At 40.6% G+C, this 13,007-nt stretch overlaps 1 long non-coding RNA gene across 1 annotated transcript in view; it reads right to left on the bottom strand.

The window, feature by feature from the left end:
• The window catches only part of LOC128642610 (uncharacterized), a 164,188-nt gene that overhangs the window by 63,390 nt on the left and 87,791 nt on the right, over positions 1-13,007 (bottom strand). The window contains exon 2 of the long non-coding RNA XR_008399692.1: positions 10,468-10,594. This is a non-coding gene — a long non-coding RNA (uncharacterized LOC128642610). The remainder of the gene's footprint in view (positions 1-10,467; positions 10,595-13,007) is intronic.

Raw genomic sequence — 13,007 nt, 5'->3', positions numbered from 1 at the left:
CCAAAATCTGTTACACATCTACAACCACCAAAAAACACCCATGCTAAAAAGTTTCTAAATTGTGTTCTGAGTTTAGAAATATCCAATGTTTACATGTTCTTTGCTTTTTTTGCAAGTTATAGGGCAATAAGTACAAGTAGCACTTTGCTATTTCCAAACCCTTTTTTTCTCTCCAAATTTTGCAATAGTTACATTAGAACACTGATATCTGTCAGGAATCCCTTAATAATCCTTCACATGTATATATATTTTTTTAGCAGACAACCCAAAGTATTGATCTAGGCCCATTTTGGTGTATTTCATGCCACCATTTCACCGCCAAATGCAATCAAATAAAAAAAAATGTTCACTTTTTCACAAACTTAGGTTTCTCATTGAAATTATTTACAAACATTTTGTGCAATTATTGCACAAATGGTAAATGCTTCTCTGAGATCCCTTTTGTTCAGAAATAGCAGACATATATGGCTTTGGCATTTCTTGTTGGTAATTAGGCCGCTAAATGCCGCTGCGCACCACACGTGTATTATGCCCAGTAGTTAAGGGGTTAATTAGGTAGCTTGTAGGGTTAATTTTAGCTTTGGTGTAAAGATCAGCCTCCCACCTGACACATCCCACCCCCTGATCCCTCCCTGACCCCCCTCAAACAGCTCTCTTCCCTCCCCCACCTCCCAATTGTCACCGCCATCTTAAGTACTGGCAGAAAGTCTGCCAGTACTAAAATAAACGGCTTTTTTTTTTAATAGTTATTCTGCAGTGTTGGATCCCCCTTAGCCCCCAAATTCCCTGATGCCCCCAAACAGCTCTCTAACCCTCCACCCTCTACCTAGTTGCCACCATCTTGGGTACTGGCAGCTGTCTGCCAGTACCCAGTTAGTTAAAAAAAAATATGCCTTTTTTTTAAAATAAATAAAACCCCAACTTTTCTGTAGTGTAGCTGCCCCCCTCATTACCCTACCCCATCCCTTGCCCAACATTGATCCCCCACTCCTTCTCATACAATTGAATACAATTAAATGAAAATGTGGCACGCTCGCACACACCTCCCCGCCCCCCGCGCACACTCTAAACAAACAGGATACAGAACTGAACCACTGATAATATATATATACAATGCATAGTATATGTGCTTTTTATATGTTTAGTTTATTGAGCACTATCCTGTATATTTGTTGTATGTTACTATTGCTTACAGAAAGGTTACAACCCTTAGTGAGATACACAGCTTATTAACGTAAAAAGTGCCTTTAGATCATCCTGTTGTGGACCTCATAGCACTGACTGATCTTAGATAATTTCACCTGAGCAGTGAACTTTAAATCTATGGGTCCATACTGTGGCCAATTATCGTATGGGAACTCTCTACCGCTGCTTTCTTTTATCCTATTTTTAACCCTTGGTGTCTCCCTTTGTAAAACAGGAGACCACCAACATCACACAATGCGACACACAACCACAATGACAGATTGCCTATGACCATGCCACTGAACCTTCCTAACCCCACCATCAGAATGTCCAACCCAAAGGTCATAATTACCTTGAGGAAGTTTTTAGCCTCTTTTGGCTAATGACCATGGATTTTGGTAGCACTCAGAGGTAAAGATTAAAAAAAACTCTTGATTTATTAAAGCAGAGTTAGAGAACTTTTTTGAACATGAGTACTAATAATCTGCTAGCCCTTGCAATAAAATAAATATCTGACCAATGCCACTACTAATATTTTACAAATAGGAACTACCTTTTATATAATGTTTGACCTATGTATGATTGAATCATAAATAGCCTGCAAGTTGCTTTGTATTTGTACTAATGGGATTGCAAATACGTACAGACACTGACTGAACAGAATTTCACATGGGGAATGTACCCTGATATATTAAAATATACAGTAATATGTATTAGTAAACATACATGATAACATATGGCTGTGTCAGCACTTGTAAATATTACAGAATAAAGATTGTAATATGAGGCTTCTAAAATAATCAAAAACAAATTATAGGGCCACTTCACATGGCATTCAACTTTTTTTTTTTACATCACCTTACACATTAATGCCAATGTCTGCCACCCCTGTACTAAAGTTTAGGTTTGTGAAAATGTAATTTCCTGAACTGCAGGAAGAACTCCACAGATGTTATTTCTGCCGAAAAGACCAAACTTCTGGAACAGTATAATCCAGTAATACACTTCATACATCTATGCGCCACCAAACTCTTTTTATCCAAGGCCTGTTTGTAGCTACATCGGTCCTGTTATTTCTCAGGAACGTTACATTATGCTGTGTTGCATTTAGCTTGTAATGTGTTTATTCACAATAATCTTTCCAGTCTACCTACTTGCATGAAATATGGGTATACATTACTGCCTTTAAGAGTATGAGTATGTGCGTGTGAGTATAATATTTAACTGTGATGTGAAAGTATTCATAAAATTGTGATAAGTAGAAAAATAGACAAGTAGTCTTAAAGTGATTGTAAAGTTTAATGATATAAAACCCAGTATTTAAAAAAAAAACAGAATTTATGCTTACCTGATAAATTACTTTCTCCAACGGTGTGTCCGGTCCACGGCGTCATCCTTACTTGTGGGAATATCTCTTCCCCAACAGGAAATGGCAAAGAGCCCAGCAAAAGCTGTCCATATAGTCCCTCCTAGGCTCCGCCCACCCCAGTCATTCGACCGACGGACAGGAGGAAAAAAACAGGAGAAACTATAGGGTGCCGTGGTGACTGTAGTTAGAGAAAATAATTCATCAAACCTGATTAAAAAAACCAGGGCGGGCCGTGGACCGGACACACCGTTGGAGAAAGTAATTTATCAGGTAAGCATAAATTCTGTTTTCTCCAACATTGGTGTGTCCGGTCCACGGCATCATCCTAACTTGTGGGAACCAATACCAAAGCTTTAGGACACGGATGAAGGGAGGGAGCAAATCAGGTTACCTAAACAGAAGGCACCACGGCTTGCAAAACCTTTCTCCCAAAAATAGCCTCCAAAGAAGCAAAAGTATAAAATTTGTAAAATTTGGCAAAAGTGTGCAGGGAAGACCAAGTCGCTGCCTTACATATCTGATCAACAGAAGCCTCGTTCTTGAAAGCCCATGTGGAAGCCACAGCCCTAGTAGAGTGAGCTGTGATTCTTTCAGGAGGCTGCCGTCCGGCAGTCTCGTAAGCCAATCGGATGATGCTTTTAAGCCAAAAGGAAAGAGAGGTAGAAGTCGCTTTTTGACCTCTCCTTTTACCAGAATAGACGACAAACAGAGAAGATGTTTGTCTGAACTCTTTTGTAGCATCTAAATAGAATTTTAGAGCACGGACTACATCTAAATTGTGTAACAAACGTTCCTTCTTTGAAACTGGATTCGGACACAAAGAAGGTACAACTATCTCCTGGTTAATATTTTTGTTAGAAACAACCTTTGGAAGAAAACCAGGCTTAGTACGCAAAACAACCTTAACTGAATGGAACACCAGGGCGGAGTACACTGCAGAGCAGATAACTCACAAACTCTTCTAGCAGAAGAAATAGCAACCAAAAACAAAACTTTCAAGATAACAACTTAATATCTATGGAATGTAAAGGTTCAAACGGAACCCCTTGGAGAACTGAAAGAACTAGATTTAGACTCCAGGGAGGAATCAAAGGTCTGTAAACAGGCTTGATCCTAACCAGAGCCTGAACAAATGCTTGAACATCTGGCACAGCTGCCAGTCTTTTGTGCAACAAGACAGATAAAGCAGAGATCTGTCCCTTTAAAGAACTTGCTGATAATCCCTTATCCAAAGCTTCTTGGAGAAAGGAAAGGATCCTAGGAATTTTGATCTTGCTCCATGAGAATCCCTTGGATTCACACCAACAGATATATCTTTTCCATATCTTATGGTAAATTTTTCTAGTTACAGGTTTTCTGGCTTGTACCAGAGTATCTATTACAGAATCCGAAAACCCACGCTTGGATAAAATCAAGCGTTCAATTTCCAAGCCGTCAGCTGGAGGGAAACTAGATTTGGATGTTCGAATGGACCTTGTACTAGAAGATCCTGTCTCAAAGGTAGCTTCCATGGTGGAGCCGATGACATATTCACCAGGTCTGCATACCAAGTCCTGCGTGGCCACGCAGGAGCTATCAAGATCACCGAGGCCCTCTCCTGCTTGATCCTGGCTACCAGCCTGGGAATGAGAGGAAACGGTGGAAACACATAAGCTAGGTTGAAGGTCCAAGGCGCTACTAATGCATCCACTAGAGTCGCCTTGGGATCCCTGGATCTGGACCCGTAGCAAGGAACCTTGAAGTTCTGACGAGACGCCATCAGATCCATGTCTGGAATGCCCCATAATTGAGTCAATTGGGCAAATATCTCCGGGTGGAGCTCCCACTCCCCCGGATGGAATGTCTGACGACTCAGATAATCCGCCTCCCAGTTTTCCACTCTTGGGATGTGGATAGCAGATAGGTGGCAGGAGTGATCCTCTGCCCATTTTATGATTTTGGTCACTTCTCCCATCGCTAGGGAACTCCTTGTTCCCCCCTGATGGTTGATGTAAGCAACAGTCGTCATGTTGTCTGATTGGAATCTTATGAATCTGGCCTTTGCTAGTTGAGGCCAAGCCCTGAGAGTATTGAATATCGCTCTCAGTTCCAGAATGTTTATCGGGAGAAGAGACTCTTCCCGAGACCATAGCCCCTGAGCTTTCAGGGAGTCCCAGACCGCGCCCCAGCCCACTAGACTGGCGTCGGTCGTGACCATGACCCACTCTGGTCTGCGGAAGCTCATTCCCTTGGAAAGGTGATCCTGGGTTAGCCACCAACGGAGCGAGTCTCTGGTCTTCTGATCTACTTGAATCACTGGAGACAAGTCTGTATAGTCCCCATTCCACTGTTTCAGCATGCACAGCTGTAATGGTCTTAGATGGATTCGCGCAAAAGGAACTATGTCCATTGCTGCAACCATCAATCCTACCACTTCCATGCACTGAGCTACGGAAGGACGTGGAATAGAATGAAGAACTTGACAAGCGTTTAGAATTTTTGACTTTCTGACTTCTGTCAGAAAAATCCTCATTTCTAAAGAATCTATTATTGTTCCCAAGAAAGGAACTCTTGTCGACGGAGACAGGGAACTTTTTTCTATGTTCACCTTCCAACCGTGAGATCTGAGAAAGGCTAGAACAATGTCTGTGTGAGCCTTTGCCTTTGAAAGAGACGACGCTTGTATTAGAATGTCGTCCAAGTAAGGTACTACTGCAATGCCCCTTGGTCTTAGAACCGCTAGAAGGGACCCGAGTACCTTTGTGAAAATCCTTGGAGCAGTGGCTAATCCGAATGGGAGTGCCACAAACAGGTAATGTTTGTCCAGAAAGGCGAACCTTAGGAACTGATGATGATCTTTGTGGATGGGAATATGTAGATACGCATCCTTTAGATCCACGGTAGTCATAAATTGACCCTCCTGGATTGTAGGTAGAATCGTTCGAATGGTTTCCATTTTGAACGATGGAACTCTGAGAAATTTGTTTAGGATCTTTAAATCCAGAATTGGTCTGAAAGTTCCCTCTTTTTTGGGAACTATGAACAGATTTGAGTAAAATCCCTTTCCTTGTTCCGCCGTTGGAACTGGGTGTATCACTCCCATCTTTAACAGGTCTTCTACACAATGTAAGAATGCCTGTCTCTTTATTTGGTTTGAGGATAAGTGAGACATGTGGAACCTTCCCCTTGGGGGTAGTTCCTTGAATTCCAGAAGATAACCCTGAGAAACTATTTCTAGTGCCCAGGGATCCTGAACATCTCTTGCCCAAGCCTGAGCAAAGAGAGAGAGTCTGCCCCCTACTAGATCCGGTCCCGGATAGGGGGCTACTCCTTCATGCTGTTTTATTAGCAGCAGCAGGCTTTTTGGCCTGCTTACCCTTGTTCCAGCCTTGCATCGGTTTCCAGGCTGGTTTGGTTTGTGAAGCATTACCCTCTTGTTTAGAGGATGCAGAGATGGAAGCCGGTCCGTTCCTGAAATTGCGAAAGGAACGAAAATTAGACTTGTTCTTGGCTTTGAAAGGCCTATCTTGTGGAAGGGCATGGCCCTTTCCCCCAGTGATGTCTGAGATAATCTCTTTCAATTCTGGCCCAAAGAGAGTTTTACCCTTAAAGGGGATATTGAGCAATTTTGTCTTGGAAGATACATCCGCTGACCAAGACTTTAGCCAAAGCGCTCTGCGCGCCACAATTGCAAACCCTGAATTTTTCGCCGCTAATCTAGCTATTTGCAAAGCGGCATCTAAAATAAAAGAATTAGCCAACTTGAGTGCGTGAACTCTGTCCATAACCTCCTCATACGGAGTCACTCTACTGAGCGACTTTTCTAGTTCCTCGAACCAGAACCACGCTGCTGTAGTGACAGGAACAATGCACGAAATGGGTTGCAGGAGGTAACCTTGCTGTACAAAAATCTTTTTAAGCAAACCCTCCAATTTTTTATCCATAGGATCTTTGAAAGCACAATTATCCTCGATAGGAATAGTAGTGCGCTTGTTTAAAGTAGAAACTGCCCCCTCGACCTTAGGGACTGTCTGCCATAAGTCCTTTCTGGGGTCGACCATAGGAAATAATTTCTTAAATATAGGAGGGGGGACAAAAGGTATGCCGGGCTTCTCCCACTCCTTATTCACTATATCCGCCACCCGCTTGGGTATAGGAAAAGCGTCAGGGTGCACCGGAACCTCTAGGAACTTGTCCATCTTGCATAATTTTTCTGGAATGACCAGGTTGTCACAATCATCCAGAGTAGATAACACCTCCTTAAGCAGTGTGCGGAGATGCTCTAATTTAAATTTAAATGTCACAACATCAGGTTCTGCCTGTTGAGAAATTTTACCTGAATCTGAAATTTCCCCGTCCGACAAAACCTCCCTCATGACCCCTTCAGATTGGTGTGAGGGTATGACAGAGCAATTATCATCAGCGCCCTCCTGCTCTACAGTGTTTGAAACAGAGCAATCACGCTTTCTCTGATATGCAGGCATTTTGGATAAAATATTTGCTATGGAGTTATCCATTACTGCCGTTAATTGTTGCATAGTAATAAGCATTGGCACGCTAGAAGTACTAGGGGCCTCCTGCGTGGGCAAAACTGGTGTAGACACAGAAGGAGATGATGTAGAACTATGTCTACTCCCTTCATCTGATGAATCATCTTGGGCAACTTTACTATCTGTGGCAGTACTGTCCTTACTTTGTTTGGACGCTATGGCACAATTATCACACAATTTTGAAGGGGGGGACACATTGATCTTCAAACATATAGAACATAGCTTATCTGAAGGTGCAGACATGTTAAACAGGCTTAAACTTGTCAAGAAAGTACAAAAAACGTTTTAAAACAAAACCGTTACTGTCTCTTTAAATTTTAAACAGTGCACACTTTATTACTGAATATGTGAAAAAGTATGAAGGACACCACATACTCTTAACCATCTCCGTGGAGATGTTGCCTGTGCAACGGCAAAGAGAATGACTGGGGTGGGCGGAGCCTAGGAGGGACTATATGGACAGCTTTTGCTGGGCTCTTTGCCATTTCCTGTTGGGGAAGAAATATTCCCACAAGTAAGGATGACGCTGTGGACCGGACACACCAATGTTGGAGAAATACTCTTAAAACATGGACACTTTAAGTCATTAAACTTTATAATTACGCTTCTTTTTAAAATACTTAGCTTTTTGTTACTGTAAACTTACTTCCGATCCTCCGTCCACACTTCCTTCAGCATTGAGCAGATAGATGGCAAATCCTGCTTCCTCCAATCGTTGTCTGCCCCCTTTGGCATCCAGCTCGTGAGGCACACAATGATTGGAGGAAGCCGGATCATCATCTATATGCTAAATACCAAAGGAGATGGGGACAGAGGATCGGAAGTTCACAGTAACAAAAAGGTAAGTATTTTAAAAAGAAGCGTAATCGTAAAGTTGAATGACTTAGTGCACATGTTTTTAAGAGTATTTTTAAATATTGGCCTTTAAGTCATTCAACTTTACAATCACTTTAAGCTATGATGCTTAAACAATCATTTTTTTTTTTAATAGTTTAGAATTTAGCAAGGGTTGATGCTAAGATCCTAAAAGATCTTGGGCTAAAGCCCAGTGAAATAAAATAATTGGTGAGGATGTTTCCCCATTTATTGCACACTTGAGAACAGGTAGATTTGTAAATGCACACATAATTTACTCATTGTTACTCACACATCATTCATAACACATTCCGCAGATATTTAAGTAAACATGTAACAGCTTTCTGCACAGGAAACAAATCTATCTGCAAGGTGGAAGTACTGAAGAGACTCTGGGCTTCAGCCTTTTTTAGACCCTCAAACAATGTCCCTGCTTTTTTAGCATAGGGATCACTGCAAACCAAATACGTATTCTGCTATTTTTTATTCTGGACATTTGCATGTTTGCCTCTGCCATGCTTACTGCAAGGGCTAGTACTCACACCCTAAAGCCAACGGCAAATGGGCAAAAAAAATCGATTTAGATTTTTTTTTTTTTAATATCCAACTATTGAATATTATATTTTTCCTCTCTAAACACCTCTCTTCTCTTGCTCTCATTTTATTCTCTACATTTTGATTCCACATTTAATTGATCTCATGTCCCTCTAGGTGGGGAGCATGGCTGCCTCTGTTTTTGGACCAGGTGGGACAAAATTTAGACAGAATTTGACAGGGGTGGCACATAGGGAGAGCATATTCTGGTTAATAGCATTTTTATAAGGTTATCAGCTAGGTATTGGCATGGACTTGTGTGAAACTGAACTCTCTTGAGCTTTGGGGCTAGATTTACCATATGTCGAGCAGACATGATTCGCTATAGCATACGCTGTTGACATTTATCATTGAAATGCCGCCCCCTGCGCACTGGAGGCCAATTGGCCGTTAGCAGGGGCTGTCAATCAAACCAATTGTATCGGATTGGGATGATTTCAATCTGCCACCTAAAAAGAAACAGAGAGGTTAAGGACCAGCGAGCCTGAAACAATGAGACTCCGAAGCAGCATTTGCTGCTTCATAAATGGAGCCCTTAATCTTTAAGACTTATGAGAATGGCTTGGTTCATAATGTGCATTCTTTATTGTCAGTCTGCAAACCAATAACTAAGGTGCTATACATTGTCCGGAACAGCTTCTGGTTGGCTGTACTGGGCAAACAATTGGACATAACATATGCGTCTCAGAGGAGGCCCCATAGGAGGTTACCTGCATTGTCTAATGAAAATCTGGTCCAGGGAACAATCCCTTGTTTTGAATGGGCCATTGTTTGCACAACCTAGTGACCTATTTATGAATATTCCCTACCTGTCCTCAGCACAGGAGGAAACATACATTATAAAAAGATGCCACCCACTGATTTATGGGCACTATAACTTTATACAAATTGTTTTTATAATTCAACAATGTGTATGCAGACATTTTACAATATATTATAATTTTTCTGATACATATTACGTATATAAAAAATAATTTATTTTCCCTTTGAACCATGGAAAAAGAGGGGAATGTTGAGTATGAATTCCTAGAAAAGAAGCAAGTACTGTGGCCCCAGCTTGAGAGGAATTTGTTGATAGTTTGAATTACATATGTTAAGGTTGAAAAGTTTAAAACTGAAGCTATGATGTAAATATATAATTTTTTTCCTGGGCTGTAACCAGCTGGCAGAAGTCCAGAGTAAAAAAACAAAATTGTACAGCCATGTCATTTTAGTAGAATAATTAGTATATTTGGGATTTCAGCAGCATTATTAATGCTAAGGTACAGAAATCAGCCAGAAACAGCAGGATTTATAAAGAAAAAATGTTTAACCTAAATGCAGATGTTTCAGGAGAATGAATGTTTCTGTAGAGCTGAATCAAATGGATGCATTGGCAGCTTAACATCCATTTCTAGGCCTGATCACATCTGCTCCGAGTTGGACTTCAGATACACATGTAATTAAATAAACAGATCTCTTATTCTGAGTTCCCACTAAACTTGGCGCAGACTAGTCATTTGTAGGTACAGCCAACCTAAAGAAATGCCAGAGGGATTGTCTTGGCAAAGTAAATTAACACAAAATGTATCTTGCCAACAAGTCTTCACATATGGACACAGGCTAAGTGGTGGTGGAAGGAATTCAAAGATTTCTTTACAGCAGAAGTCAACAAGTCTAGCTACACAACGGATCATAGTTGTGGTTACTAAAAAAAAAAATATCTACATCAAATTCAGATATTGCAGGAAGTAAAACAAATAACAATTAAAATGCAAGAATGCTTCTAAAAACATAATCAAACAATATATTCAAAGGTTTAAAATTCTACTTTTGTGTCATTCCTATTTCAGAACAAAATTGCCATGAATGAAAAAAATCTTTCCTCCAGAAATGGCCTACTAAGGACTATAAAATGCAATAGCCAGTACAATAATTAGAGAGGAGGATACTCACTGGCAAAAACACTGCACATCAAATTGCATGGACCACTTGACTTTCCCACAGAGAGAGGGGGAAATGCATCTACTTCTTTCTAGAAGCTCCTTTTGATGGATTCAATAGTTTTCAAGGTCCTTAAAATCTAAAATAGGCATAGGGTTAAGAAACCATTTTTACATAAATCTTTAAATACTATCAGACATTCCAACTGTCCCTATTTGAGAGGGGCAGTGCCTAATTCTGAGCTCTGTTCTGCTGTCTCTATAAGACATCCATATGTCCTTATTAGCAGAATTTCCCTTAGCTCCATCAATGGACCACACTGACACACCCACTGACCTGCCAGACATGCTTATGAACTGTACTTCATCCACATGTGACCCCGTCCCTTCTTACATGGTCCCACCCACATAACTGTGACTGCCCACAAACCTCTAAGTCCCTTATACTTAGGCCCAATGATTGAAAGTGCTGCAAGGCAGCAATATATTCAAAAGGTATCCGACATGATGTTGAGAAAGCTGGTGAAATATTAAAAAGCACCAACATTGCTGTTTAAAGGCAGCATCATCGAGTAGTGTTTTACTATCTTTGGCCGAGTTTCCATTGAGGTGGTAAAGTTTGGAAACTTGTGGTAACATAAAAAATTCTCCATAGAATTTAATAAAGATAAATGTTCTTACCACCAGTTTCCAAACTTTAGCATTTCAATGCAAACTAGGCCTATATCTGGAGGATTAAATATTCCTCATTAGAACTAACCATGTGATATATTTAGGGACATAGCAAGACAAGAGGAGTCTTTTCTATTTTACATTAGTGGCTTCAATGATGCACAGATTTAATTTTTATTAAGAAGAAACCTGTATATAAATAGTTAAAGGGACACTGTACCCAAATTTTTTCTTTTGTAATTCAGAAAGCGCATGCAATTTTAAGCAACTTTCTAATTTACTCCTATTATCAATTTTTCTTCATTCTCTTGCTATCATTATTTGAAAAAGAAGGCATCTAAGCTTTTTTTTGGTTTCAGTACTCTGGACAGCACTTTTTTATTGGTGGATGAATTTATCCACCAATCAGCAAGGACAACCCAGGTTGTTCACCAAAAATGGGCCGGCATCTAAACTTACATTCTTGCATTTCAAATAAAGATACCAAGAGAATGAAGAAAATTTGATAATAGGATTAAATTAGAAAGTTGCTTAAAATTTCATGCTCAATCTGAATCACGAAAGAAAAGTTTTGGGTACAGTGTCCCTTTAAGAACATGTATAATTTGCATATAAGACAGGTGCTATCTAGGGGACCACATGACCCATCATTTGAAAGAGGATATTCCCTCTTTAACAGTAAGTAGTCTCATAGATTTATACATTTTTTTCTTTATGAGATTAAAGGGGGATACTAAACCCAAATTGTTTCTTTCATGATTCAGATAGAGCAGCAATTTAAGCAACTTTTTAAGGTACTCCTATTATCAATTTTCTTCATCCTCTTGATATCTTTATTCAAAAAAGCCGAAATGTTAGCTTAGGAGCCAGTCCATTTTTGCTTCAGAACCCTAGGTAGCGCTTGCTGATTGGTGGCTACATTTAGCCACCTATCAGCAAGCGCTACCCAAGTTCTAAACCAAAAATGGGCCAGCTCGTAAACTTACATTCCTGCTTTTGAAATAAAGATACTAAGAGAACTAAGAAAAATTGATAATAGGGGTAAATCAGAAAGTTACTTAAAATTGCTGCTTTATCTGAATCATGAAAGAAAAAAAAAAAACAGAATTTATGTTTACCTGATAAATTACTTTCTCCAACGGTGTGTCCGGTCCACGGCGTCATCCTTACTTGTGGGATATTCTCTTCCCCAACAGGAAATGGCAAAGAGCCCAGCAAAGCTGGTCACATGATCCCTCCTAGGCTCCGCCTACCCCAGTCATTCGACCGACGTTAAGGAGGAATATTTGCATAGGAGAAACCATATGATACCGTGGTGACTGTAGTTAAAGAAAATAAATTATCAGACCTGATTAAAAAACCAGGGCGGGCCGTGGACCGGACACACCGTTGGAGAAAGAAATTTATCAGGTAAACATAAATTCTGTTTACCTGATAAATTTCTTTCTCCAACGGTGTGTCCGGTCCACGGCGTCATCCTTACTTGTGGGATATTCTCTTCCCCAACAGGAAATGGCAAAGAGCCCAGCAAAGCTGGTCACATGATCCCTCCTAGGCTCCGCCTACCCCAGTCATTCGACCGACGTTAAGGAGGAATATTTGCATAGGAGAAACCATATGGTACCGTGGTGACTGTAGTTAAAGAAAATAAAATATCAGACCTGATTAAAAAAAAAACCAGGGCGGGCCGTGGGCCGGCCACACCGTTGGAGAAAGAAATTTATCAGGTAAACATAAATTCTGTTTTCTCCAACATAGGTGTGTCCGGTCCACGGCGTCATCCTTACTTGTGGGAACCAATACCAAAGCTTTAGGACACGGATGAAGGGAGGGAGCAAATCAGGTCACCTAAATGGAAGGCACCACGGCTTGCAAAACCTT

Source organism: Bombina bombina, chromosome 12, assembly GCF_027579735.1.
Source record: "Bombina bombina isolate aBomBom1 chromosome 12, aBomBom1.pri, whole genome shotgun sequence".
In the NCBI taxonomy this organism is placed as follows: domain Eukaryota; kingdom Metazoa; phylum Chordata; class Amphibia; order Anura; family Bombinatoridae; genus Bombina; species Bombina bombina.
Note: the sequence above shows the minus strand (reverse complement) of the source record. Positions and strands in the feature narration are given on the sequence as shown.